This window comes from Triturus cristatus, chromosome 7 (genome assembly GCF_964204655.1).
Source record: "Triturus cristatus chromosome 7, aTriCri1.1, whole genome shotgun sequence".
Lineage (NCBI taxonomy): Eukaryota > Metazoa > Chordata > Amphibia > Caudata > Salamandridae > Triturus > Triturus cristatus.
The window spans coordinates 1,625,567,596-1,625,595,537 of NC_140590.1; the positions used below are offsets into that span (position 1 = coordinate 1,625,567,596).

The 27,942-nt window shown below is 47.6% G+C and overlaps 1 protein-coding gene across 1 annotated transcript in view; it reads right to left on the bottom strand.

Moving 5' to 3' along the window:
- Positions 1 to 27,942, bottom strand: part of STMN3 (stathmin 3) — a 98,643-nt gene that overhangs the window by 58,453 nt on the left and 12,248 nt on the right. The gene's annotated exons all lie outside the window — the stretch shown is intronic.

Genomic DNA, 27,942 nt, shown 5'->3' on the forward strand with positions numbered 1-27,942 from the left:
AGTCCAAGCGCTTGTCTTGCCGAGGCTTGAATACAGCTGCGCTACTCTCAGTGGCCTTCCCAAATACGCCCTGGCTCCACTAAGTCAACTCTGAACGCAGCGGCTAGACTGGTCAAAGGCACCAAAATATACGATCAAATATCCCCACTCCTAAAATCTCTTAATTGGCTACCCTTCAAAGCTCGAATTCAGTTAAAGATTGCTGTTCTGGCTCACAAAGCCATTCACTTCAATACTCCCAGTTACCTTGTGCAAAAACTTGAACTATCCTGTGGTTCTAAATCCTCAAGTAGTGCCACTGCCTTTCTCCTGAAACCACTTATCCTGAACAAAAAAAGATCTTGTCACTGAGCCTTCTCCGGGGCTGCACCAAAAATTTGGAACTCTCTTCCACCGGAAGTACGCAGAATATCTTCAATGAAGGCTTTCAAATTGGAAGCTAAACGATTCCTTATGAACAAATTCTTACCCTAAGAGGGATACTTTCACCTGCTTGGATGTTGATACTGCATTTATGTTATTCCTCCCATTCCTATTGTAAAGCGCTCTGTTATCCTCGGGGTTTTGTTTGCGCTACATAAAAATGTATAAATAAAAATAAATAAATAAATCACACCCCTTGTCTCTTTCCTTCTTTCTTCACCTCAGCGAAGAATCTTCAAACCCACGTCTTTCTTATACGTCATCCTTCTCGCGCGACTCTTCCACGTGTATGATCCGTATTGCTCTTCCACTTACGGTTGAAGGATCTTCCATCTTTGTGGTGTACCACAATACCGCAGGTTTACTATCGATGGCAATATTTCATCAAGTAGATGTGGAGTTAAGAATAGCAAATCTATACTTCTCAATGCCGGTTCACCTTGGCGACGTTGGTCGTTGATATAGTGGAGTCGATATAAGTGCAGATCCATAGTATTAAGCTCAATATTGTGACAAACAAACAGGCATGCCAAAATGAGTTTAACTTTGACATTGGTCTTTATAGTCTCGACACCAGTATATGGAAGCGGGGGAGCTGACAGAGGCCAAACTAAAATAAGATCTTCCCGGTTTTATTGGCAATGCATGTATTTCAAGCTGAAAGGAGAATGGGATACGTGTATTGCAGTAAATTAAATTACTGGTGCATTAAACGGATCCGAAAAATAAACAAGAAATTTGTCTCATTCTCAATATTTCTTTTTTCACTCCAGTATCCCAAAAATGTGTGATTAAACTCTTGACTAGTGGCTCTTGGGTGAGGTTTGCCGGCCACTGGGCATTGCCCCCCCCCCCCTTTTTTTAACCTTAAAAGCGTCACAAATTTCTTTAGGACTGGATCGGTTACATATTTACCATACATTTTAAAGTTAGTCATCCACCTGCACTGAAACATTGCATTATCATGTTGATTGGCAGTGCACTGTCATGACACTTTCGCTACATGTTGACACTGACGTGCTACTCGAGCCGCATAATTAGCTCATGCGATTGGCAACTGTATACCGGGGCAACCTTACCTATGCAAGGATGTATCTATTTGCATATATGAATGAAACCCCGATAATAATACTTTTTAAAAAGAGTCACACATTTTCTCGAGTTAAGCAGGGCCTAAGTGTGGAGAAAGTCCTATGGGTTCAGAAATTCCCCATACTTGCCAAACGTTAAGAGACGGTCCACTCCAGGGCCCCAGGGGAGGGTAGATGAACTCCAGCAGACTCCAACTCTACAGAATCAAAAGTTCTTATGAGCCCCTTGTCTCATAATTGCATTCACTGTACACTCAATCCAGCCCGTGCCCTCTCGTGCATCCGAATTAGGGACTTCTTCGTTTCTATTGCAACCCCAAGAGCAGGCAGGCTCCTGCCCCAGTCTCCTTATGTGCTGTGCATGAGTTACAAGGTCATCAGGTCCAGATGTACGACCCTTTTTTGCGGCCTCAAATGGGAGATCCTCCCGTTTGCGACCGCAAAAAAAGGGTAATGGCATGTACAAATGCAATTTTGCGAGTCACTGACTCACAAAATAGCATTTGCGACTCCCGCTATTAGGAAGGGGTGTCCCTTCCTAAAAGTGAGTCACCATGCCATGTACGATTATTTTGCGACCTCATTTGCGGCCGCAAAACACTCGCAGTTTACCACATACTTCGAGTAGGTGGTAAACCACTCCCAAACAGGAAGGGGTCTCCACGGGACCCCTTTTACCTTTGTGAGTATGTGAGAAAATATTGTTTAAGAGCAGGCAGTGGTCCCAGAGACCACTGCCTGCCCTTAAAAAAGTGAAACTGAAAAGTTTAATTTTTCTTTTTTAAATGCATCCCATTTTCCTTTAAGGAAAATGGGCTGCATTTTTTAAAAAAAGACTGCTTTATTCAAAAGCAGTCCCAGACATTGTGGTCTGCCGACCCCAGCAGGCCGCCATCCCTGGGAGTGCTAGCCATTCCTAATGGGGTCGCAAATTGCGCCTGCCTCATTAATATTAATGAGGCATGCAATTTGCGACCCCATTAGGATTCGCATTTATACATCCCAATTTGCGAGTCGCAACTGCGGTGCAATTTGCGACTCGCAAATTGGTGGGTCGTACATCTGGACCCAAGTCTTTTTCCATGTGGCCCATTATGTCACACTGTTGACTTGCCCCAACTTCCTAACCTTCTGCGCATCTGGCCCTGGTTCTTTGCAATATCTATCCCTGGGCAGTAAGGTCCTTGGGAAGACTGTGTCAGTGTACGTCCTGCAATGAGACAACCACAAATCCACGCCTGCCCAGCTAGTATCCTCGCACGCGGTCCCATACACTACCTGTCCATTTGCGCAGGCATCCAAATCCTTTACCCTGAGCTCCTCGCACCCTCTCAAGGTCTTCTAAGTGCCTCACATTTTGTTCATCTGCTACCGCTCTTCACACTTTCTTCACTTGCACAATGTTCTTTGGGCCCAGAATAGTTTTCTTTTCCCACGATTGAAGTGGACTGCGCTGGGGTGGATCTCCCTATCTTAGGTAAGGCTGGTCGAAGCCACCTTACCAAGACCGCTAGTGCTTAGGTTCAGCAGGAGTTTCAGCTGGCTGGATTCCACACCCTAGTCTGGGGAGGACATAACTCTGCAGAGTCGGTGACTGTAAGATGTTGATGGTACCTTTCTACCGATGACATGCAGTTGTTTTATTGGTTTTGTTTTGTCTGGACTAAGTCTCAGTTTTGACCTCAAGGGCACTGTAAACGAACCATGTTCAGATGTGTCTTCCATGGCAGTCCCAGAACTGGTGTCTGTGGGACTTTCTGTCACCAGCACCAGAGCTCAGCTGAGGGGTGAACGGTGACTGCATGACTCCTCTACAAACACGCAAAAAGGGACAACAGGAATGCGTGCAACTAGGAAAAGAACGGTCTTGGACTGTAAGTGTTCTGGTTCAGAGAGGCCCTGGCTCGGCACTGCTATTACTTGATTCTATGCATGTTTACGCATCCCCCGTGCAACCCTGTGCACAGGCATTGATGCGCTCTTAAAACATAATGTATTGATATATGCTGTTTCTACCATCAAACACGTATCAGCTGCTGATCCTAAGGCCCTCATAGATTTCGCTTGCGTACTGCCATTGTCTATTGCCTTCCCCAATGGGTGCTGCTAATATGCGCTGTTAAAAAAAATCTATATTTATAAGCTGTTTTTACTTCGAAAATGTACTGGCTGCTGATCCCAATGCCTTCTTATGTTTCGCTTACGTACAGCTGCGTTGCCTTCATGTCTACCATAGTATTTAATATGTAAACCACATAACTACCACATAACTACTACTATGCAAACACTGTGAAGCACTGTGATGCTGGGTTAAGTTTGCACCAGATTAAACTCTACAAATAAATAAATAAATGTTCCTAATGGAGCGGGGTGAAGGATGATCTGCATAGGACTGGGTCTAATCTGAGGTGGCATAGTGGGGGGGGGGGGGAGGAACGAGTTGGCATGCTACCAGGGTGACACTTCCAACGAGGAGTGAGCTCAGGTCAACATACTGGAACATGGAATACTGTCGACCAATAATGACATATGGGTTTTGGTACTTTGGACTTCCTATATCCAGTAGAGACAAATAGTGGCGAAGTAAAAAGTAACAAATGAAAGCATTAGATGACATTAAACACCAAGAACCTGTTCAAAGTACAATAGAGGATTCCCTAAAGCGATGCATCTGGTGCCCAGAACGCCATGTGCCAGAAACGGGATCTGAAGAATCCAGTTATTACTGGTGAACTGGAGTTTTCACCAGGGTAAGCCCATTGCACGTCGCTTGTTACTATGCCCCGATTTATGTTTTTTAGGTAAAATATCGGGAAAGCTCTCCCTTTCCCGTTCCATGCGCCTGGCATGAAGGCGAAGTGGCGTTGCCCTGGCACCAGTCAGGCTAATGAGCTGGGGACCTGGTGTGCAGGCCTGTCTGTGTTCACAGATGCCCTCGGGCCCTGGGGGTGGCATCGCCGCCACTCCTGGCGCCAGCTGTCGTGCCCAATTATGTGAGCAGCAGACTGCAGGGCAGACAGAGCAGAAGGCCTGCAGGCGGAGCTGTGTGGGTTAGACGGACTGTGGGGAGGTCTCACAGAAGCGGTGGTGGTGGTGGACTGGAAGGTGGCGCGTGAGGAGTGCTTGTGGAAAGACATGGGGCACGGGGGGGGGGGGGGGCGTGCCGCAGGGGTGCCAAGGAAAGCAGGGCCTGTGGACAGAGCCTCCTGCTTCGAGAGAAATACGATACAACAAGTGGTGCGTCAACGAGGAATGGTGGCCCTTTAAAAACAAAGTGGCTTATTTACAAGCCCCTTGCGCCGCACGTACGTCACTTTTTCCCATATTAAAAGATGCACCGGCAGCTCAAGGGGCTTGAAAATAAGCCCCAAAGTTTTCAATTGATTTGCCCAGCAGAATATTCCCTACAAGGACAGGGAAACCCCCCTTGACCTTACAGTCCCACAGGAGTTCTCGTGCCCTGTTTTCTAGCCCCTTCCTTTGGTGCCCCTGGTCCTCTCTCGGGCTGTGCTGACACACCTCTTCTTTTTAGGATGGTTTACATTTTTGGGGTCAAAATCATGGGACCGAGTCTCAAAGATTCTTCTAGAAGTAGGACTTGCACATGGTGTAGTAACTCGCGCCAACTTATAGAGGATGTTTTGTGACTCTGGTCCCGGTTGCATAAATGTTGCTTGGACTTGCAGAAGTCAGATCGAGGAACTTTCAAGAAGGGAGTTCAGAAAATTCATGACGAGGGTTTTAAGGGTCATGCATTTTAATCCACCCCAGAGCTTCAACGCACCTTAAATCTGGAATAAACTACACAACAGAAAGCGTTTTTTCGTACTGCATTTTCAATAAACTCCTTTTTCACAAACATGACAACTTTAAACACAGAAGATCACAGCCACAAAAAGGCCTTCTGTGTTTTCTCCTGTCTCTGTGCCTTTGCCTGTCTGATATATAAATGCGTCAGTAGGACATATTTGCCTGCTCTGAAAGTTACTGATGTTTCTCTACTGCTTTCCCTGTAACATCACTAGAAGCTGTAACAAGTGCCATGTGATTTTAAAGTGCTTTATTACCCAGCACTTGGGCATAGATGGCGCTTCAAGAGCAAACAAAAAGAATAAAACGTTGAAATCAAAAGCATTCGTGTTGAGGGAGGACAACCCTGGAAGAACTTGTCCATGTTTGGTCGTGTTCGAGGAGCACAGGAGATGCAGAGAGAAAGAACCCCGCGCGAGGCAGGTCCCCCTTTCCTGAGGTGGTGAAGGTGGTGAGGGCCAACTCCCAAACTCAAGTGTGAGAATCAAAGTTAAGGAAGAGAGATGGACAGCAAAGGAGCTGTCCCACCCCTTCTGCAACCCTGAAGAAGATGCAGGCCGCCTCTTCAGAGAATGTAACATCTCCATGTGTTAGGATTCACCGCTGGCGAACATCTGGCCTCACGCCTGAAGGGTAACTCTCGGTTCCTGTCCTGCTCTCCGGCTACGTACGTAGCTTCAGATACCTATATGCAGGGCCACTGTCATTGTGCGATTTTGTGGCAGTGGCGTTTTTCGCATAATTGTGGACATGCCACATGTTCTGCAAATTTTAACAACAACAAAAAATGTTTCTAACTTAAACTGATCAAAAAAACGAAAAACGAAGCTGCGCGTGCCGAAGCGTAGAGGAAAGCCCTTCGTGAAGGTTGACTGGACAGCAACTGTTGCTTATTGCTGTATTCGGGTGTTAAATCGGTCCTCATAGTGAGAAACCTTTGTCCAGGCAGAATTAACACATACAAATGACAACATTCTGCAATAACACTATTAAAAACTAGGCTGCATTACGCTGCATAATCTGCCTTTTCTTGTCGCATGATTTAGTCCACCCTGCCACATAATGTGTTTTTCCCCTGCCGCATAATTCTAGCGCCCTGCCTATATGTACATGCACACACCGGTGATTTCCAAGAAGCCGTAGATCTGGGCAACAGTTACGGTGAAGACCGGGGCTGTACATTTCAGCATCAATCAATCAAACAACACTTGTAGAGCGCACTACATACCCGTGAGGGTCTCAGGGCGGGGGGGGGGGGGCGCTACTGATGGAACAGCCTGGTCTTGAGTAGCCTCCTGAAGGTCAGCAGGCCTTGGCTCTGTCGTAGGTTCAGTGGGAGGGTGTTCCAGGTCTTGAGTTGCCTCCTGAAGGTCAGCAGGCCTTGGCTCTGTCGTAGGTTCAGTGGGAGGGTGTTCCAGGTCTTGAGTAGCCTCCTGAAGGTCAGCAGGTCTTGGGTCTGTCGTAGGTTCAGTGGGAGGTTGTTCCAGGTCTTGAGTAGCCTCCTGAAGGTCAGCAGGTCTTGGGTCTGTCGTAGGTTCAGTGGGAGGGTGTTCCAGGTCTTGAGTAGCCTCCTGAAGGTCAGCAGGTCTTGGGTCTGTCGTAGGTTCAGTGGGAGGGTGTTCCAGGTCTTGAGTAGCCTCCTGAAGGTCAGCAGGTCTTGGGTCTGTCGTAGGTTCAGTGGGAGGGTGTTCCAGGTCTTGAGTAGCCTCCTGAAGGTCAGCAGGTCTTGGCTCTGTCGTAGGTTCAGTGGGAGGGTGTTCCAGGTCTTGAGTAGCCTCCTGAAGGTCAGCAGGCCTTGGCTCTGTCGTAGGTTCAGTGGGAGGGTGTTCCAGGTCTTGAGTAGCCTCCTGAAGGTCAGCAGGCCTTGGCTCTGTCGTAGGTTCAGTGGGAGGGTGTTCCAGGTCTTGAGTAGCCTCCTGAAGGTCAGCAGGCCTTGGCTCTGTCGTAGGTTCAGTGGGAGGGTGTTCCAGGTCTTGAGTAGCCTCCTGAAGGTCAGCAGGTCTTGGCTCTGTCGTAGGTTCAGTGGGAGGGTGTTCCAGGTCTTGAGTAGCCTCCTGAAGGTCAGCAGGTCTTGGGTCTGTCGTAGGTTCAGTGGGAGGGTGTTCCAGGTCTTGAGTAGCCTCCTGAAGGTCAGCAGGCCTTGGCTCTGTCGTAGGTTCAGTGGGAGGGTGTTCCAGGTCTTGAGTAGCCTCCTGAAGGTCAGCAGGCCTTGGCTCTGTCGTAGGTTCAGTGGGAGGGTGTTCCAGGTCTTGAGTAGCCTCCTGAAGGTCAGCAGGCCTTGGCTCTGTCGTAGGTTCAGTGGGAGGGTGTTCCATGTCTTGAGTAGCCTCCTGAAGGTCAGCAGGCCTTGGCTCTGTCGTAGGTTCAGTGGGAGGGTGTTCCAGGTCTTGAGTAGCCTCCTGAAGGTCAGCAGGTCTTGGCTCTGTCGTAGGTTCAGTGGGAGGGTGTTCCAGGTCTTGCGTAGCCTCCTGAAGGTCAGCAGGCCTTGGCTCTGTCGTAGGTTCAGTGGGAGGGTGTTCCAGGTCTTGAGTAGCCTCCTGAAGGTCAGCAGGTCTTGGGTCTGTCGTAGGTTCAGTGGGAGGGTGTTCCAGGTCTTGAGTAGCCTCCTGAAGGTCAGCAGGCCTTGGGTCTGTCGTAGGTTCAGTGGGAGGGTGTTCCAGGTCTTGAGTAGCCTCCTGAAGGTCAGCAGGTCTTGGGTCTGTCGTAGGTTCAGTGGGAGGGTGTTCCAGGTCTTGAGTAGCCTCCTGAAGGTCAGCAGGTCTTGGGTCTGTCGTAGGTTCAGTGGGAGGGTGTTCCAGGTCTTGAGTAGCCTCCTGAAGGTCAGCAGGCCTTGGCTCTGTCGTAGGTTCAGTGGGAGGGTGTTCCAGGTCTTGAGTAGCCTCCTGAAGGTCAGCAGGCCTTGGCTCTGTCGTAGGTTCAGTGGGAGGGTGTTCCAGGTCTTGAGTAGCCTCCTGAAGGTCAGCAGGCCTTGGCTCTGTCGTAGGTTCAGTGGGAGGGTGTTCCAGGTCTTGAGTAGCCTCCTGAAGGTCAGCAGGCCTTGGCTCTGTCGTAGGTTCAGTGGGAGGGTGTTCCAGGTCTTGAGTAGCCTCCTGAAGGTCAGCAGGTCTTGGGTCTGTCGTAGGTTCAGTGGGAGGGTGTTCCAGGTCTTGAGTAGCCTCCTGAAGGTCAGCAGGCCTTGGCTCTGTCGTAGGTTCAGTGGGAGGGTGTTCCAGGTCTTGAGTTGCCTCCTGAAGGTCAGCAGGCCTTGGCTCTGTCGTAGGTTCAGTGGGAGGGTGTTCCAGGTCTTGAGTTGCCTCCTGAAGGTCAGCAGGTCTTGGCTCTGTCGTAGGTTCAGTGGGAGGGTGTTCCAGGTCTTGGCGGCGAGGTGGGAGAAGGACAGCATGAGGTTTCTGTTGCTGTTTTTATTAACAGATCGGTATAGAGTTGAGGTAGAGCCTCGGAGTGTGGCTGGTTGTGCTTCCCAGCAGCATATATGATCTCCTTTGTTGCTTTAGAGCTCTTCAAATCCACCCTTAAAACACTACAAGAGAACAAGTGCAGTGGACATGGCGTCACCCGCAGTGCATCAGTAGTGAATCTTCAGGTCAGCTCTTCACATCAAGAAGGGATTGTCTTTTCATATCTTTTATTCGTATGTGAAATGCATTCGTGGTTTGAAAACATATAGACCGATTAAATCAATTCTAACACAATGCATCTATCACATGTGTGTCCTGACATTTCCTAATGCTACACAATCTAGAAATATCATGTAGATGTGAAAAGTGTCTATCGAGAGGGGCTGTCTCTTTGGCACCCATAGTTCCAGCCTTCTGCTGCAAGCTTCAGCGAGTCTGGCATGTTCTACCAAGAGAGCTGCCCGCTCAACACGGCCCGTTTACTCTCGCTGTCAATCAATCAAAAACAGCTTTATTCGAAAAAAATTCATAAAAGCATCCGAACAATAGGCGTTCCATTAGCAATACATAAATGTATGCGCCTCAGCAATTGCAAAAACAGATGTCTCTCTGAACATTTGAACAAGATTAAAAAGAAAAAGATATAAAAGAATCATTTAAAAACTATATACAAAATTCTATTAAATAGAATGTAATCATATAAAATGCACAATCCCGTATATTACACAGTACAATAATCAATAAAGTGCTAGATACAATTTACGCCTGGTGCTACTGGTCCCAACAATCTTTTCTTCCTCATTGTCCACGCCCAGCCCAAATATTTAGCAACAGCAATAGAAATAAATGGTAAAGTGCTAGTGCAAATTATTCTAAGTGCCTCAATGCTACTTTTTGTCCCCAGGGATTTACACATTGTGCTTAACCAAACTCTTCTGGGAACTGAATACGCGGAACAAACAAAAAGAAAGTGTGGGAGGGTTTCCTTTTGAGTCCCGCATGCTAGGCAAGTATCACTATCTCCACTAGCCCACCTGCCAGTGAGTGATCTTAGGGGCAGAGACCCAGCTCTCAACTGGAAATAAAGCTTTCTATCACCAGGCTTCGTAATTAGATCCCAATAGGATTCTAACCTGGGGATATATTTAGACTCAAGGAAACGTCCTTCCATTGTGGAAGGATTAGCTTTAATCCATATATGCTGCGCTATTAATTCCCAATATTGTCCCTTTAGTATCTCTTTAGCAGGGAATAAAGTTGTTTTAGGGTTTTCCCACAACTCCTGCATTCCCATTTCCTTCAACATGTTGGCCAATTCCCTAAGCCAGTGTACCTTATGGAATTAGTCTGCTTTTATGACATCCATAAATCCTAAGGCATAATGGGCAAGCTCCGGAGTAGTCCAGAGCCTGCGCCAATACAAAATAGGACGAAGTCTCGCCAAATCTGCAATATCCTTTCTACCCAAATCATATTTCAACGGCTTCATGGGGGTGCTTTTTGGGAGACCTGTGATATTACGTAAAAACTTATTTTCAGCTATGGTAAGAGTAGTTAACTTCTCGAACCCCCATAGCTCAGCGCCATAAAGAGCCGAGCTTAAAGCCTTAGCCTCATACACTTGGAGAACTGGCTTAATTGGCTTAGTCTTGTGCTCTAAGTGTAAAACCCCTGCATGTTGGCGGTGTTTTAGTGCTGCCAGTTCAATGTGCTTTCCCCATTTAGCACCCTTATCAACTTGGATTCCCAAATAAGTAAAATCTCTGACCATTTCCACTCTTTGGCCCTTCTTAAAAAAGTTACCCTTAAAATGACAATGCGGATTAAACGTCATGAGCTTGGTTTTGGCTACATTAACTTCCAACCCGTAGTCCTCACAAAACCTCTCAAAAATCGTCAAAGCACGCTGAAGTCCACTCGGGGTTTTTGATAAAATAAGCGTGTCATCTGCAAACATTAAAATTGGTTTTTTTTAGACCTGCCAGGGTAGGAGCATCAGTACTTATCAGGTTCATTCAATCAATCACGCCATTAATATAGAGTGTGAATAGTGTGGGGGCCAAGACACATCCTTGGCGCACCCCTCGTTCAACCGGGAATTCAGATGTTACTTTTCCGTGCCCTCCCCACTGAATACTGGCAAAATTTCCCTCATGCAGCCTCATAACCAGAGTTAATATGTCAACCGGCATGCCCAACTTCTTTAATACTGCCCATAACTGAGTCCTGGGTATGAGGTCGAAGGCAGCGCGTAGATCAATAAAAGCTGCATAAATGCTGCCTTTGCCCAACAGGACTGTCTTCCAGTGTATGAGTGTAAATCGAAATACCTGATCAATTGTACTGGTTGATTTACGATAGCCCGCCTGGAAGGGAGATAAGATGTTTTCCTCTTCTGCCCAATCTAATATTTTATTCAGAAGCATTCTCCCTTTACTTTTTGTATTGTATCTATCAGGCTAATGGGCCCTTCGTCAAGGTTGAATGGACAGCAACTGTTACTTATTGCTGCATTCGGGTGTTAAATCGGTCCTCATAGTGAGAAACCTTTGTCCAGGCAGAATTAACACATACAAATGACAACATTCTGCAATAATACTATTGCAAACTAGGCTGCATTACGCTTCATTAACTGCCTTTTCTTGTCGCATGATTTAGTCCACCCTGCCACATAATGTGTTTTTCCCCTGCCGCATAATTCTAGTGCCCTGCCTATATGTACATGCACACACCGTTGATTTCCAAGAGGCTGTAGATCTGGGCAACAGTTACAGTGAAGATCGGGGCTGTACATTTCAGCATCAATCAATCAAACAACACTTGTAGAGCGCACTACATACCCGTGAGGGTCTCAGGGCACAGGGGGGGGGGGGGCGCTACTGATCGAACAGCCTGGTCTTGAGTAGCCTCCTGAAGGTCAGCAGGTCTTGGCTCTGTCGTAGGTTCAGTGGGAGGGTGTTCCAGGTCTTGGCGGCGAGGTGGGAGAAGGACAGCATGAGTTTTTTTTGCTGTCTTTATTAACGGATCAGTATAGAGTTGAGGTGGAGCCTCGGAGTGTGGCTTGTTGTGCTTCCCAGCAGCATATTTGATCTCCTTTGTTGCTTTAGAGCCCTTCAAATCCACCCTTAAAACACTGCAAGAGAACAAGTGCAGTGGACGTGGCGTCACCCGCAGTGCATCAGCAGTGAATCTTCAGGTCAGCTCTTCACAGCAAGAAGGGATTGTCTTTTCATAACTTTTATTTGTATATGAAATGCATTCGTGGTTTGAAAACATATAGACCGATTAAATCAATTCTAACACAATGCACCTATCACATTTGTGTTTTGACATTTCCTAATGCTACACAATCTAGAAATATCATGTAGATGTGAAAAGTGTCTATCGAGAGGGGCTGTCTCTTTGGCACCCATAGTTCCGGCCTTCTGCTGCAAGCTTCAGCGAGTCTGACATGTTCTACCAAGAGAGCTGCCCACTCAACACGGCCCGTTTACTCTCGCTGTCACTTCAGAACCGTTTTGTACGCCCGACACATCAAAGGGAAGCTGTCTTTTCAGCACCTAAACTCTTTCTCGCAACTCTCTTAACTACAAATGGAACCACCACAACATTATGTCTACTACCACAAGGCCAGCTGTCTTTTCAGCACCGAAACTGTTACCACAAGAGAGAAATGCCCATTTGGCTCTTAAACTTGTTACCACAAGACGGAGCTGTCTTTTCAGCACCACAGCAGTCTGCTAACACACGAGGGAGCTGTATTTTCAGCACCTGAACTCGGTTTGCCACAAAAGGGAGCTGTGTTTCCAGCACCTAAACTCTGTTAACACAAGAGGAGATATCTGTTGCCAGAGGACAGAGCTGTTTTTTTTCAGAATCCAAACTTTATCCACAAGAGAGAGCTGTCTTTTCAGTGTCCAAACACTCCGACTACTACCCCAAGAGAGAGCTGTCTTTTCAGCACCTAAACTCTGTAACCACAAGAGGGAGCTGTCTTTTCAGCACCTAAACTCTGTAACCACAAGGGGAACCTGTCTCTTCAGCACCTAAACTCTGTTACTACAAGAGAGAAATGCCCATTTGGCACCTAAACTTGTTGAGCTGTCTTTTCAGCACCTAAACTCGGGTTACCACAAAAGGAGCTGTCTTTTCAGCACCTAAATCATTTATATAAAGTCTTTTTACCATACAAGGGAGTGTTCATTTCAGCAACTAAACTCCCTAGAGCTACAAGAGGGAGCTGTCTTTCCAGCACCTAAACTAGGTTGCTGGAGGGCAGAGCTGTTTTTTTTCAGAATCCAGACTTTATACCACAAGAGGGAGCTGTCTTTTCAGCACCTAAACTCTGTAACCTCAAAAGGGAGCTGTCTTTTCAGCACTCACACTCTGTAACCTCAAAAGGGAGCTGTCTTTTCAGCACCTAAACTCTGTTACTACAAGAGAGAAATGCCCATGTGGCACCTAAACTTGTTGAGCTGCCTTTTCAGCACCTAAACTCGGGTTGCCACAAAAGGAGCTGTCTTTTCAGCACCTAAATCATTTATATAAAGTATTTTTACCATACAAAGGAGTGTTCATTTCAGCAACTAAACTCCCTAGTGCTACAAGAGGGAGCTGTCTTTCCAGCACCTAAACTAGGTTGCTGGAGGACAGAGCTGTTTTTTCAGAATCCAGACTTTATACCACAAGAGGGAGCTGTCTTTTCAGCACCTAAACTCTGTAACCTCAAAAGGGAGCTGTCTTTTCAGCAATCAAACTCTGTAACCTCAAAAGGGAGCTGTCTTTTCAGCACCTAAACTCTGTAACCACGAGAGGGAGCTGTCTTTTCAACACCTAAACTCTGTAACCTCAAAAGGGAGCTGTCTTTTCAGCACCTAAACTATGTGACCACAAGAGGGAGCTCTCTTTTCAACACCTAAACTCTGTAACCTCAAAAGGGAGCTGTTTGTCAACACCTACAATTTATTGCCACAAAAGAGAGCTGGCTTTCAGTGCCTACCCTCGATTACCATAAAAGGAAGCTGTCTTTTCAGCACCCAACCTCGCCTCCCCATTTATAACCATAAGCGAGCACCCTCCTTTCCGCACCTTAATCCTCCTTCTACTTACCTTACGACCAAGCTGCCTTTCTAGCACCATTAACCATTTACTACCACTAGAGAGAGCTCTCGCTGGAACAAAGATCCTGAGCAGCAGCTTGTTGTCTCGACGGCTCCCACACTCTCAGCGTCTGTGCCTTCAGCAGGCATGGTGTCTATTTAGCTACCCATCACTTGTGTGTGGGCTCAGACAGTCACTTTAAGCTGGAGCAGTCTCTCCTCCAGCAGTCTCCCGAGTAATAAGGGCTGGGGAAGTGAGGCAAAGGGTGAGCTTTCACTCAGGACAAGCATTGAGCAGACCACCCTGGCTCATATGGCTGAGCTGTAAAGTGGTCCCCTCTGGCTGACCACCCTACTGCAGGGGATTTGGAATTGTGACGTGCTGGGGCTGTTTATGTGAGAAGTATTAGAAAAATTGTTACTGGAGGAACTGTTGGTGGGTGACACTACTTCTGAGCCAAGAAATGTTTGTAAGCTCTATTCAGAGGTGCAGGGGGAGTCTGTATGGCAAGAGTAGGAGACACTGGCCCACCCTCCATGTCCGGGGTACCAAAATGGAGCTGATGTCAGCAATAAACCTTAAAAAGATAAGAGGCTGCCCCAGGAAGTAGGAGGAGGACTGGGGCACACACAGGGACTCATCAGGGTGGTATCCGGGCCTGGGTAGTTGAGGGCGGGAGCGGAGATGGCATAGGGCTGGGCTCTGGGGCGGCCAGAAGAACTTTCACTCAAATCCACTCCTCCACAACAAATTTGTTGATGTGTGTATTTGCTATTAATCCGTCCTCCACATTGGAGAAAGTATATCGTCAATGGCAATCGTATGTTTGTAGTGTACTGAGCATCAGTTAAATAAACAGAATCCTTAAAAAGAAAGAATTCTTGCAAAGATGCTCAAGAACTACCACTTACAGAGGCTGGACTTGGTAGAGGAACAGATTGGAACTAGAGCCCCAAAATACTGTGAGCTGAGGCTTCGTTATTCTATAGGGGTCAAAGTTCTATCCTCGTCCACGGGGTTATAATGCCACATAACAGGCAATGCCCCATTGAGCCTCGAACACACATACGGTGAGCGAGGAATGCCAGGTCTGATCACTGACAATTGCTCGGGGTAGCATTGCAGCCCATCGTTCTTTTGCCCACCACGTCACCCCAGTTTGGACCCAGCTATATGCAAATCAGCCTTGACCCTGCTCCTCATGGGAACAGTCCAGTCCGAACTGCCAGGCCAGGTCCTCCCAGAACCCTTCAGCCATTGGTGCACCAAAGCCTCCTTCCCCGTTTGGAAAAGAAGCTGAGTTGCAAGCTCTAGGTTTTGTTCTAAAGAATGAGCCCAGAATGACTGTAGAACTTGGACCATTTCCAATTAAGAATTCTCTGCATAGGTAAGAGCTCTGGCCATCTGTTGGGGGCTCTGGGCAAGACACATTTTGGGGGCCCTCTGCTCGGAAAGATTTTGAATTTCTGCTGATCTGCTAATTAAAGGCGGTATGATGTGAAACAATATTGAATTAGACGTACAGTTTCACACAAAAACCATTAATATATGTCTTTCTTTGGGACTCAAAGATCCAAAAACTGAAACTGGATATAGAAATAAAGAGGCAGAGGTAGACAAAGAGAGAGAAAGGGTTCTGACAGAGAAATCGAAAAAGATTTGACAGAGTGAGAGAGCATTTTATCAGGGAGGCAGTGGAAGGTGGAGTCTTGGGCAATTGCCTACTCTGTGCATGCCTTACAACATCTCTTTCTATGGCTCTATAAGGATTGAACCACATACCCTGTGTGGTCTTTAAATATTTTTTTCCCTCAGACCCTCTGGTTGTCAAACCGTAATTTGTAATTGTAATGTATAAGGATTGGCCAATCTTCAAGACAGAGCTGAACCTTAAGTCACCTTTTGTGGGGGATGCCAACCAAAGTAGCCAAATGCAAAAAGAACAAATGCTGGACCAAGCACAAGTAAAGAACAGTTGAAGCGGATGTGATACTTTAAACTCAAGGCAGAGACAATCATCTTGAAGGTCTCATACTGCCATGAAGAGTGGTGGAAGGAGTCAATGGATGATGTGTGGCAGACACTCCGCGTCAATGGGCAGTTTTCACCAATCTTGGCTCCGATCAACAATAGTCTGTACGAGGCCTGGCACTTCTGTGGCACAAGAGACACAAGGAAATCAAAATCCCTGCTTCTGCGATGGGGGGACGAGGGTAACCAGCGTCATCTGAATTAGCGGGTCAGTTACCTGTGGCAAGGTCTGTTTCTTTGACTGCGGGATGACATCGGAGCTAGAGTCCAGGAGGATATGCAGGAACTCTACTGCACATCCCAAAGACACCATAGATCTCACCCGGAGACAGGGCATTGACTGGTTCCATACTTGACATAAAAACAGGAGTCAGCCTCCTCCTGGCAGTGATGGATTCTGCCACAACTGAGGATAGCCAGGGATGCAGATTGTGCTGCAGAATATGTGATGCTTCCACCATGGACTTACCTTATATGGGCTGGCAATAGAGGCACCTGAAGTGGTGGCTCAAGGAGGGAAATCAGTAGGGTGCAGCTGCGTTTTGGTATTTCCCAAACAGGAAAGCATGCTTTCGGTCCTAAAATAACTTCAAAGAAGACCATCTGGTTGAGTTCCAAAAAGTCTTTGACCTAAAATGGACTTCTTGAGAAGGTTGTTCTACGGTAAGAAAGTGGAAAGTCCAGATTCGAGCGAACACAGTGGATAGCCTGCTGTAGAACACACTCAGGGCCTGGCCTCTTTCTCAGACTCCCCTTCAATCTCTAAAGAGTCAACAGAGTCAATGGACGAGGCAGAGGAGGATGGTCAAGAGGGAGAGGTGCGCTTCTTGAAGCTCCCCTCTCGTTGGTGCTTCCAGCTCTTGGAGTGCCAGAAACAAGGCTACTTTCTCCTTGACTCGGGTGGTTTCTTTTTCTGGTGGCATTGCTGTGGCACGTGTGGGCCTTCCCAGGTGTTGAAGAACCATTGGAAGCAGGATGAGACATTGGAGAAACCCAATCTCCACAGGCCAGGTTTTGTCTTCCTCCTTTCCTCAAGGCTTACTAGACTGCAGAAACCCACATTCAGAACAACGTGCGCTGCCACCAAGCTTACTCACATGTGCCGCGTCTGGCGCAGCAGCAGTGAGTCCACCAGCACAGAGCAGCATATAAGGAGATCCATACATCTTACACTCATTGTTGTGTCCCTCACTGGGCAGAGGATGCTACTGTGACTCCTATAAAACTGATGGGCATGACAAGTTAATCATATAATAGGCAGTTCCCATCCTGCGGCGGTGCTTAATTCGTAAAAAGAAAAAAAAAGTGCCAGGGCTTTCGTCAGGAGGCCTCTGCAGCTTGCACCTCACATTGCCCCTGCCAAGCTGCCAATGATAGTAACAACACAACTATTAACCATCGCACTCCTACATGTGTGACAGTTCAGACTATTTCAGGCCCCCAAAGCATTAGGAATGGCTTGGGCGGCAGGTATTAGTCATTTTTAGTGTATATTGAATTAATAATTGACTGTTGTTGTGGTAATCTCTGAATTAGCCAGACAGTGCCACCATGTGGCAGAATGTCACAAACTCTGATGTTGACAAATACGTGCCAGTGCCCAGACCCGGCTGAAATTAAGCTCTGCTCCTGCCCATCCATGCACCTGCCTGTCCTGCGGAACACAAAAAACGACAGTGAGCAACGGAACCAGTTCTCATGCGCCACAGTCCCAAACAAGACAGCAAAGGCCAACAAAAAGCCTGACTTGGAGCCCCTTGTACTGCACCAAATCCTACCTACTCAGAGGAGTAGTTTTGCAACATCACCAATAACTGAGAGGGATGAAAGAGCTCTGAGGTTGTCTTAATCCTCCACGAATTATGCCTATCTCCTTTTACTAGGTGTAGACACACATCAGCTTTTTCTTTGAGGGCGGAGGACCATCGCTCCCTTCCCACTGTGAGCTGCGCAGTCTTAAAAATAACATGGCACTGAAATGATTTAATTGCCATGTTATTTTTAACCAAGGCGCAACGCAGCCACCAGCCTGCCTCCGAGCAAGGAGGGCGTGTCCTGACTGTCCTCTGCTGCCGATTGGGAGCAGGAGGACTGGTGTAGCGGTGGCCATGGACTTTTAAAGTGCGCTTGTCACTTTGGGCGACGGCCAAAGTGACATGCGCACTTTGAAGCTCTTCAGCCAGCTGTCTTGTACAGCTGGGTTGGGACCAAGCACAGGCCTCTAGGCCCTGAAGGAGCATTAGGCCAACCCACTCCATCCCATCCTGGCGCTGTTCTCATGCAGCATGAGAGCAGCGTCTGGATTGGTTAGGGAGGTTCTTCATTTCACAGGCTTCGGAAGAACAGCGAGGATGACGCAGAGGCCGTAAAAAGTACAGCTTATTTTTATTAAGTTATATAAGGTGAAATAGTTTACTGTTTGTTTTATTTTGGAGGGAAGGTTTGTGTTTATTTGGGCTTTTGAGGGAGGTTTTTTTTTAACTGTGCTTTTGTAGGAGGGGAAAATGTGTTTTTGTGTTTCTTCGAGGTGGTGGTGCCCTTCTCTCGCTCCGCCACGCTGAAAGGTCACTCACCAGCCACTCGTGTAGACACACACCTGGCGAGTAAAGAACTATGAGGGGGAAGATGGTTGATATAATGCCCTATAATGTATTTAGGGGCTTATTTACCAGCCCCTTGCGCTAACGGTGCGTCACTGTTAATATGGAAAAAAGTGACGTACCGGCAGCGTAATGCGCTTGTAAATATGTCCCTTAGTGTTCAGTGCCGCAGTCGTACACCTTTGTGGTGCTGAAAATAATAATTCCTCTTTGTATAGACCTCACAAGGATGAAAGGCTGCGTTGGCCGCGCCTCTTTGAACCCGTGAGTTGCAAATTACACCTAGATCTCTGCAGAGGACTCAGGAACCACTAGACTCTCTCAGCATTTTTTTTTATTTTAATGCATTTTATAGATGTTTTTTCAGTAGCAGTAACTGATTAAACATCACAGCAGCGCACACCTGCGTCCAATCCCAGGCCCATGATCATGTATGCTGCAGCCAATCTGCATCTAGTTCGATCTCACTGACGCCAAAGTCAAGATCACTGACCAGGCGGCCTCAAAGCACGCGCCCTGTCCCCGAATAAAGATTTTGAACTTGAACTTGACAAGCCTGGGATTTGGATTTCTGACTGAAGGAGGGGCCCTCTTGAACTCTCCAGTTGTCGATCGCTAAGACCTCGGCAGTGTGCGTACAGTGACCGTGCACCCCAACAAAGCGCTCTCATGGTCAACCCGTAACCAGTACCTTTTCACGCTAATAGGAGGGTTGTGCAGTTCGCAGGCAAGTGTCTGCAGGGCTGGCAGTGAGTGAACAGCCAACACCTGTAAGTCCACAGAGAGGAGTAGGGCAGACATGCCATGTATCCCATCAGCCTCTCTCCCATCAGAGGCGGATGCGTCCAGGGAGAGGCTTCTCAGGTGCTTGACATGTGACTGACTCTGCCACAGCCCTTCCAACCTTTTGGCAGGTAATACCCACATTTCTCCATAGGCCCCGCCTGCCTGCCTTCATCTGATAGCTAACTTGCTCTTTGTAGCTGCTGCAGCTTGATTAGTCAACCACCCAAACGTGTCAGGTGTGAACCAAAAATACCCTAAGAGGTTAAAAACAGTGGAGGAATGGGATCTCAGTTGCCATGGCAACCACCTGCGGATGATGGAGGCTGTGTGCGTTGGGGGGCCCATGTTTTCCTCTCTGTGCTGTATAATGAAGGGGCTGATCGAAGAAAGACAAGGGAGTCTACAGAAGCAGCCACAAAATGAGAGACAGACAAAGACGCGTAGGCAGGGAGACGAGGCAGGCAGACCACCTCCAGCAGCCACAATATCACGAATATATAGAATTATAGATTCAATAATGGGGAGTTTTTTCACCGAGAGATCCTGACATCAAATAGACAAGAGTGAAGCATGAGTTCTCTGTCACCCCAAACCCTGAGATTAAAAACATCCTCTTCATGCACAGCTTCCTACCTTTGTTGTGTCATATGTGGGTCCCACACCTGTACACTGCCTTTGTTGTGCAGTATTTTTAAACAAACAAATAAACACGTGCATTCCATCTGAGTAAAGAAAGATCTGTTTTGCAGGGTTTCTCACTGCGCTGTTACCTTTTTGGTAGCTTGCCTCTGTAAATTAAAAAAAGGCTTGGAGTTTGCCTTCTTGTTCTTGTCTGTCAGCTTCGCAGCTCTACATTGTTAGTCACAGTCGTGGAAACCAGGCAGTGTTTTTAATGGCTGTTACATAATTGCAATGAATACCCATATTTTCAAAAGCCTGTTCACGATAGTTGATGACTATGGGACCCATATATAACACAAACAAAGAATTAAAAAACAGGTCTTGTTTCACTCCTATCCGATTCAACCACACCACATGTCTGACTGACAGACAAACACATTCATGGTTTCCCCCTTCCGTTTTAACACCATTGCAGCAATAGATTCTACAAAAAAAGGATTGTATATGTTGGTGTGAAGGCATGATCGGAGCAACAGGAAAAGAGCCATGTCTCATCAATAGGGGCATCGCTGCACAGCTGCCATGTTTCTCTGGTTCATGCTGGGACTTGTAGTCTTATTTAACACAACATAAACCTAGGACTACAAGCCCCAGAATTCTAAGGAAAAAAACGGGATTGGACCAACTAGTCATACATGGTCCTGGGAAACTTGTAACCATACAGAGGAAATGATTTGACCACAGGTACAGGTGAAAGAACTGACCACATCTGCCAGAGTCGGGACTGGCTAAGACAGTGGTTCCCAAACTGTGCACCGTGGGAAGCCGTCAACCCTAGCCAGGGGAGCCGCACACCAAGCACTTTAATGCATTTAATGTAGGGTCTGTTGGCTTCAGTTAAACTAATTAGACTTAAACGCATGATGTTGATGATTTGTAAGTGACATGCCTAAAGCTGTAAATGTAGTGCTTAATTGATGGCATGTCGAGGGAGATGACCTCCATATTTCACTGGATCCCCATTTTCCAACACTCTCAAAGTAAGCGGAAGATGCCTGATTTATTTTGTTAGACTCGTTAATAGTTTCGTTTTTTCCAAATGCGTTTTACACCAATGTAAGTTATCAGGAAAGTACAGTTGTCCTGTTTATTAAACACACTGAATATTATTAAGTACTGACATTTGTACTTGAATCATAGGTACTTCCAGCATACATTCCTTTAAGTCCACGCACATTTCCAGACAGGCCTGCTCTCTCCTTTCGCACAGGGCAGTATAACACCATATAAGGCATAATGCCAACATTTGGAAACAAGAAAGAGAGACGTTTAAAAAAAGAATTCAAGGAATTTATTTCACTTGCATTAATTTGGAGGCAATTTTAGGGAGGAGACAGCAAAAATAAAGCTGTATGTGGTTTAAAAAATTGTGAGTCACCCTGCTGAGACAGGTGTGTTGGCACGTATGACATGGGTAGAAATGGACGTGTATGTAAATATTCTTCAAACATAGGAACACTTTGGCAATGGGGCCTACATGCATAGCGGTGCTATCTAGCACTGTAAGTAGGATATCAAAGTTGGAGAGGGTACTCTAAAAAAGGCATGGGCAAAGAAGTGTAACTAGGAATATTTTATTAGAGGCGCCACCTTAGTAATTCGGAACACCCTGCTTATATGATTATAATACCTTCATCAGCTTCATCCCAATTATTTTCAGTGAGAAAAATGCAAGTATTCCCGAGGCCGGGCTTACATCCACCCCACCCTCCAAAAAAACTAACAGTGGGGAGCCACGGGCAATGGCCAATGGGTCAAGGGAGCCGTGGGTCGAAAAAGTTTGGGAACCACTGGGCTAAGGGTATGCTAGAAGGGGGGCTCGGCTACAAATCCTGAAGACCGAGGGCCTGGCCACACCTATGGAAAAGAGGACAGCTTGACTAAGAGGGTCTGAACAAGGGTACAGGAGAAGGGCCTGCCTGTATCTGTAGAAGGACCTAACTAAAGTCCAGTAGGACGGCGGCTTGACCACAGGGGTGTACCTAACAGTGGTTCATCTGGTGCAGTGCTACCGGTGTCCAGAGGTGCGAAGGGGCCCAGCATGCCTTGGATCTGCTGCAGTTTTTTGACACGCTCCCTCAAAATTAGATTTTTACTCAGGGTGCGCGGAACTCGCGGAGTTTCACTTTGCGGAATTCTGCAGACGTACATGAAATCTGTGTGAGATACCGCGGAGTTCATGAGCCTGCGGAATCGGCATTCAGGCTGCTTGCCCTGATTTTTAGCGCTAGGAGCTTGTTCTGCACTGCAGAATCAGCACAAACAGCTCCATGTAGCATGCCTGTGGGCGCTGCTTCTTTGCTGCTGCTGCAAAAACTCTGCCACGCAGCAGTTGCCGGAGTTTTGCCGGAACTCTGCGTTGCAAGTGTAATGCAGAGTGAACAAAACTCTGGGAACTCCGCCGACAGAGCGGAATACATTACCCACCCCTATGTGTTTTACCAGTGCATATGTAGGGCATATGTAGGGCCTGCATCCCTGTTTACTCTTCCATGGAAAGTGAAGGTTGGGAGATCTCTGTGGAGTGACTGTTAAGTGGACCAAAGAGTGTGTTAGGAAGAATGAAAATGAGACAAACGGTAGGGAAGCTATTGAAAGAAAGAGAAGGAATAGAGGTGGAAATCAGAAAAAGATTGGAAGAACAAAAATAATGTATAGAAAGACAGAAGATGGAGGAAAAGCGGGAGGACAGGATTGAGTGAGGAGAGAGAAAAAGGGCAGAAACACAGGGGGCAGAAAGAAAAGGAAGAGGAGAGGATAAGAGGAAAATGGAAGACAGGGAGGATTGGAGATAAAAAAGGAGAATGTGAAAGGAAACAGAATGATGACACGGTAAGAGAAGGTCGAAGGCACTGTGGACAAGGGAGAGAAAGGGGAACAGAACATGCAAAAGCGAATAGGGAGGAGAAAGAAAGGGGACAGAATTTAGGATCTCATAGAAAATGGAAGGAAGGAGATAAGTGAAAGTGAGAAGCAAAGGCAAGATGTAGATGTGAAGGGCAGGAAGGGGTAGGGCTGGGGGGAGACTAAGGGGGAGCTGGGGGAAGAGAAGAGAAGCATAGTTAAAAGAGAGGAGATAGGAGAGAGTGAAGGAGAAGTGGGGTAAGAGTCAGAAGTGGAAAATGTAGAAAATAAAGGGGGTGAGGAGAAACAAAGATTATAAGAGGAAGGACGAGTGAGAGGGGTTGAAGAGAAAGAGGTAGGAGTAACATAGAGAGAGACAAAGCAGAAAACGGAAATGAGTTGAGAGAAGGGTGAAGATAGGATGGAGAAAGAAAAGATAGGTAGAATGAAAAACCCAGAACACCATAAGCAGTGTAGCTATCATTGGTGTAGTAGGTGTAGTAGAGCCACTAACCAGGCGCGCAAGGGGTTCACTGCATCTCAGTTATAGCCGTATTTTAATACTGATCTGGGAGATGAGGGGCCATTTTTTTCTTGCCTGCATTAGCGCCCAGAACACCCTTAGTACACCACTTCCAGACCACATCTACAGAAGAGAGAAAGACGGTCTGGCCCCAGGTAGAATAGGATGGCCGGATGAGCGGTGCAGGAGAAGGGCGCACCTCATCTGCAGGGGGCCTAACGACTGGGACAGCAGAAGGAGGGACTGGCCGCAGGAGCTAGGACAGGCCGCAGGAGCTGGAACTGGCCGCAGGAGGAGGGACTGGCCGCAGGAGGAGGGACTGGCCGCAGGAGCTGGGACTGGCCGCAGGAGGAGGGACTGGCCGCACGAGCTGGGACTGGCCGCAGGAGCTGGGACTGGCCGCAGGAGGAGGGACTGGCCGCAGGAGCTGGGAATGGCCACAGGAGCTGGGACTGGCCGCAGGAGCTGGGACTGGCCGAAGGAGGTAGTACAGGCCGCAGGAGCTGGGACAGGCCGCAGGAGCTGGGACTGGCCGCAGGAGCTGGGACTGGCCACAGGAGCTAGGACAGGTCGCAGGAGCTGCGACTGGCCGCAGGAGCTGGGACAGGCCGCAGGAGCTGGGACAGGCCGCAGGTGCAGGAGCTGGGACTGGCCGCAGGAGCTGGGACTCGCCGCAGGAGCTGGGGCAGGTCGCAGGAGCTGCGACTGGCCGCAGGAGCTGGGACAGGCCACAGGTGCAGGAGCTGGGACTGGCTGCAGGAGCTGGGACAGGCCGCAGGAGCTGTGACTGGCCGCAGGAGCTGGGACTCGCCGCAGGAGCTGGGGCAGGTCGCAGGAGCTGGGGCAGGTCGCAGGAGGTGGGACTGGCCGCGGGAGCTGCGACTGGCCTCAGGAGCTGGGACAGGCCGCAGGTGCAAGAGCAGGGACTACAGAAGAGCGGAAGAGGGTTTGGCCACAGATGATGGATAAAAAGGGCAGTACGAGAGGCCCAGGAGAAGAGCCTGCCCGCCTCTACTGGGCAAGTAGGGCATGACCACATCAGCCGTCCAAAGAGAGGTGGGTCTGACCAGAGGTACAGGTGAGGAGCCTGATCAGAGGTGCAGGAGAAGGCGGTCCTGGCCACGGTCCATAGCTGCAGGAGAACACCTTGACCACAGACACGAAGAGCTTGCCCAGAGCTTCATGAGAATGTGGGCATGAGCCAGGGGCATGACCAAGGGTGAAGGTGAAGGTCATGGCCATATTTACAGCACGGGAGCCTGCACAGAGCCAGAGGAGAGGGCATTCTCAAATGTACACATCCATCATCACAGAAATGCACCCCTCGTACATATAATGCAGGGGTTGTCCCCAGAAAGAATATGTCTGTGCAGAGTCGGCATCGAACTGCAGTATAGTGCAATAAACTGTGCAGTACTAGCATGTCTTTGTAAAAACACCCTCTGTGCAGCTGACTCTGCAGTAACCAATCCTCTGCAGCCGGTACTGCAGGCACACACCCTCCTGTGCAGCTCTGGTATGACAGTGCACTAACACTCCCTCCTCTGCAGATGACAAAGCAGTTAGCACCCCGCCTGTGCTGCTGACTCTGCGGTAACCAATCCTCTGCAGCCGGTACTGCAGGAACACACCCTCCTGTGCAGCTCTGGTATGACAGTGCATTAACACTCCCTCCTCTGCAGATGACAAAGCAGTTAGCACACCCTCTGTGCAGCTGACTCTGCAGTAACCAATCCTCTGCAGCCGGTACTGCAGGAACACACCCTCCTGTGCAGCTCTGGTATGACAGTGCAATAACACTCCCTCCTCTGCAGATGACAACGCAGTTAGCACACCGCCTGTGCAGCTGACTCTGCAGTAACCAATCCTCTGCAGCCGGTACTGCAGGAACACACCCTCCTGTGCAGCTCTGGTATGACAGTGCATTAACACTCCCTCCTCTGCAGATGACAAAGCAGTTAACACACCGCCTGTGCTGCTGACTCTGCAGTTAAACTCATGGAGTGATTCTGATCCGATCTCCGTGCAGATATTTGCATAGAGTGTCTGTTCCTATACCACAATGCATCATGGAGCGCTGCTACGTTATGCATGCTGCATTCTAAGCACTTTAACGGTGGAATACAACACAAACCTCACATAACCATACGAATTACTGTATCATAATACAACCTAGATGCGCAGTTCAGTTTAAAGGTTACATGCTTACAAACATAGAAGTAATGCATCATGGGAAAATCGGTCTATAAAGGGGGCGAGTCTGTGGATCTTGTTGGAGAGGCACAGGAGATCCAGATCCAACGGGTCTCTCCCCCTGAGTCTTCCAAGAATCCAGCCTGATCCAATCTCCTTAATATGGATGGAGCTACAATTTATCCCTGAGGGACACCAGAGAACCAGGTTACTAGAGATGAAAGGCAGCCAATTGCTCCTTAGGTGGAAAAGGCTTGGCATCCTTTGGAAATCAGCATGACCCAGAACTTATCCACTGAGTGCGTATGATCATTCCGTAGACGTGGGGAGTGGCTATCGATGAGGCCAATAAGGTGAAGCGACAGTGAAGCAGGGAGTCCAGTAAGCCATCATATAAAGCACTGCAATAGGCCAGGTGGGCGTTCACAGCTGCCCCACCACTCGAACCCTGTCGGTAAATTGATGAGGGGGAATGCTGAATCCGAACAAAACCCTGACCGGAAGGAGGGTTCTTGCCCCTTGCTACTCAAGCTAAGCCATGTCTACCTCCTGTCTACACATGCTTGTCCCCACCCCTTAAAAGAGGAATACAAGAATGGGATTCTAATTTGTGTGGTTCAGGATCTCACCGTGTGACACGATTGGGACTCTGAGCCTGTAACACGCAAGTGGCATATCACGCAAAACAAGCCATGATAGTCACAATGCTCCACTCCAGAAAGTTCTGGGTTTTCAACATCTATGGGTTTTGTTTGGGCCATGAATGCGGCAGGAGCAGTGCTGTGCTAAAACAGTACAAGAAAGCTCCTCTTTTGAACACTGCATTGGTACCACTCCCATCCTCGGTGAATGGCGATAGGATATAAGTGTATCCCGCCTCCCACTTCTCTGAGAATCAATTGTGCAACAACCGCAGCTTTGTTTTTGAAGTCATGTGTGGAGGGGAAGGAATCCATCCTAGAAACGCATTGACCTGCCCAGGTTTTACAAGACTGGTTGTTTCACAAACTGGTAGAGGGAGGCCTTACTGGCCATAAGCAACCTGGTGAACCCGGTGACACCTACTGTTCCCACTGCCTGGGCAATATAAGGGGGTCGGCTCTGAGACCTCTCCCAAGCTCATTTCCCTCTCCTCCGGGGCATCAGAACATGTCATTGGCCACTTCCTCTCCCCACAGCCTTGGCAAAGGAAGAGGTTCTGCTCTTGGACCTTGGCCCAGTTCCTCTTCTACTCCCCATGGGACTCCATGGATTGCAGCAGGTGTCTCTATGTTAAGTTCTCCAACCCAGAAGAATTCTCCTCCCATGCATGAGGAATCTCAATGTTTACTCATTTTCCAGTTCTTTAATATCTTTAGATTCTTTACACACTGTCCATGTAACTTTAGTCTAATTGGGAGCACTGGCAGCAGGACCAGCTCTAACACAATGTAGCCACTCTAAGAAAAGGAGGAGGCTTTGTTGATGGTCATGGTCATTGGGGTCATCTTGGGGTTTAACCCTGATAACCAGCTTAAGTTTGAATCCCATTTACAAACTGGTTATCAAGTCAAGTTCAGTGAGTTCCCTCAACAGAGGAATAGTTAAGCAAAGAGAGAAACTTGAGATCAAATAGATTGTAATTCTTGGACACCGAGAAGTCCTAAAAAAGGCAACCACTGACATTATCAATAATCTTTGAAAATATAAACTGTTTGGAAAGTTTAAGTCAATGTGTAATTTATGTACAGAGAATATAATTACTTATCCTGAGAGAGCGATAAACAGATCGCGAAACATGTATTGATGAATGTGGTTCAATGTAATCAAATTTGAACATGTACATTAAATGGTAAGCATTTAGGAACTAAATCTAGGTGGAATAAACAATGGACAATAAGTGACAGGTGGATCTACTACTCCTTTTGATGCATAAAAAAGCAACATAGTTACAATATAGCTGCAAGAGTAGAGACAAAATGCCCTAAATGTTGATTATTTTGCATATGAGAGACTATCTCCACTGGAGTCGAATGGTTAGAGGTCCAAATGCTCCCTATACCTCCAGTGTAGCCTTACCCTCTTATAAAGTGCATGTGGTCTCCCGGGACCACTTAGTGGGATAAGAGGATAGGACCATATTTGAAATGACATTGAGGATAAGATCTCTGACTTTATCCACATACAAGTGCAATGCTACTATCTTTCTAGCAAGTTAGTTTGCTGCTCAGTCAAGTAACATAAAAAAAGGGTGGAATACATATGATGCAAATATAATACCTAAACCCATAATCGTGATTTCTTTTCATTAAAAAAAGATTGATTTTTTTTCTGGAAAACAAAATCAAAAATTATGTTTTTCATATTAAAATGTTTAGGGGGCGTGTCCATGACAGCCATAGAGAAGGACATGTGATTCCAAGCTCCGTTGCTGTCGGGCATGCAGATGAATGAATCCTGTGAGCCTTGCACTCCATTGACCG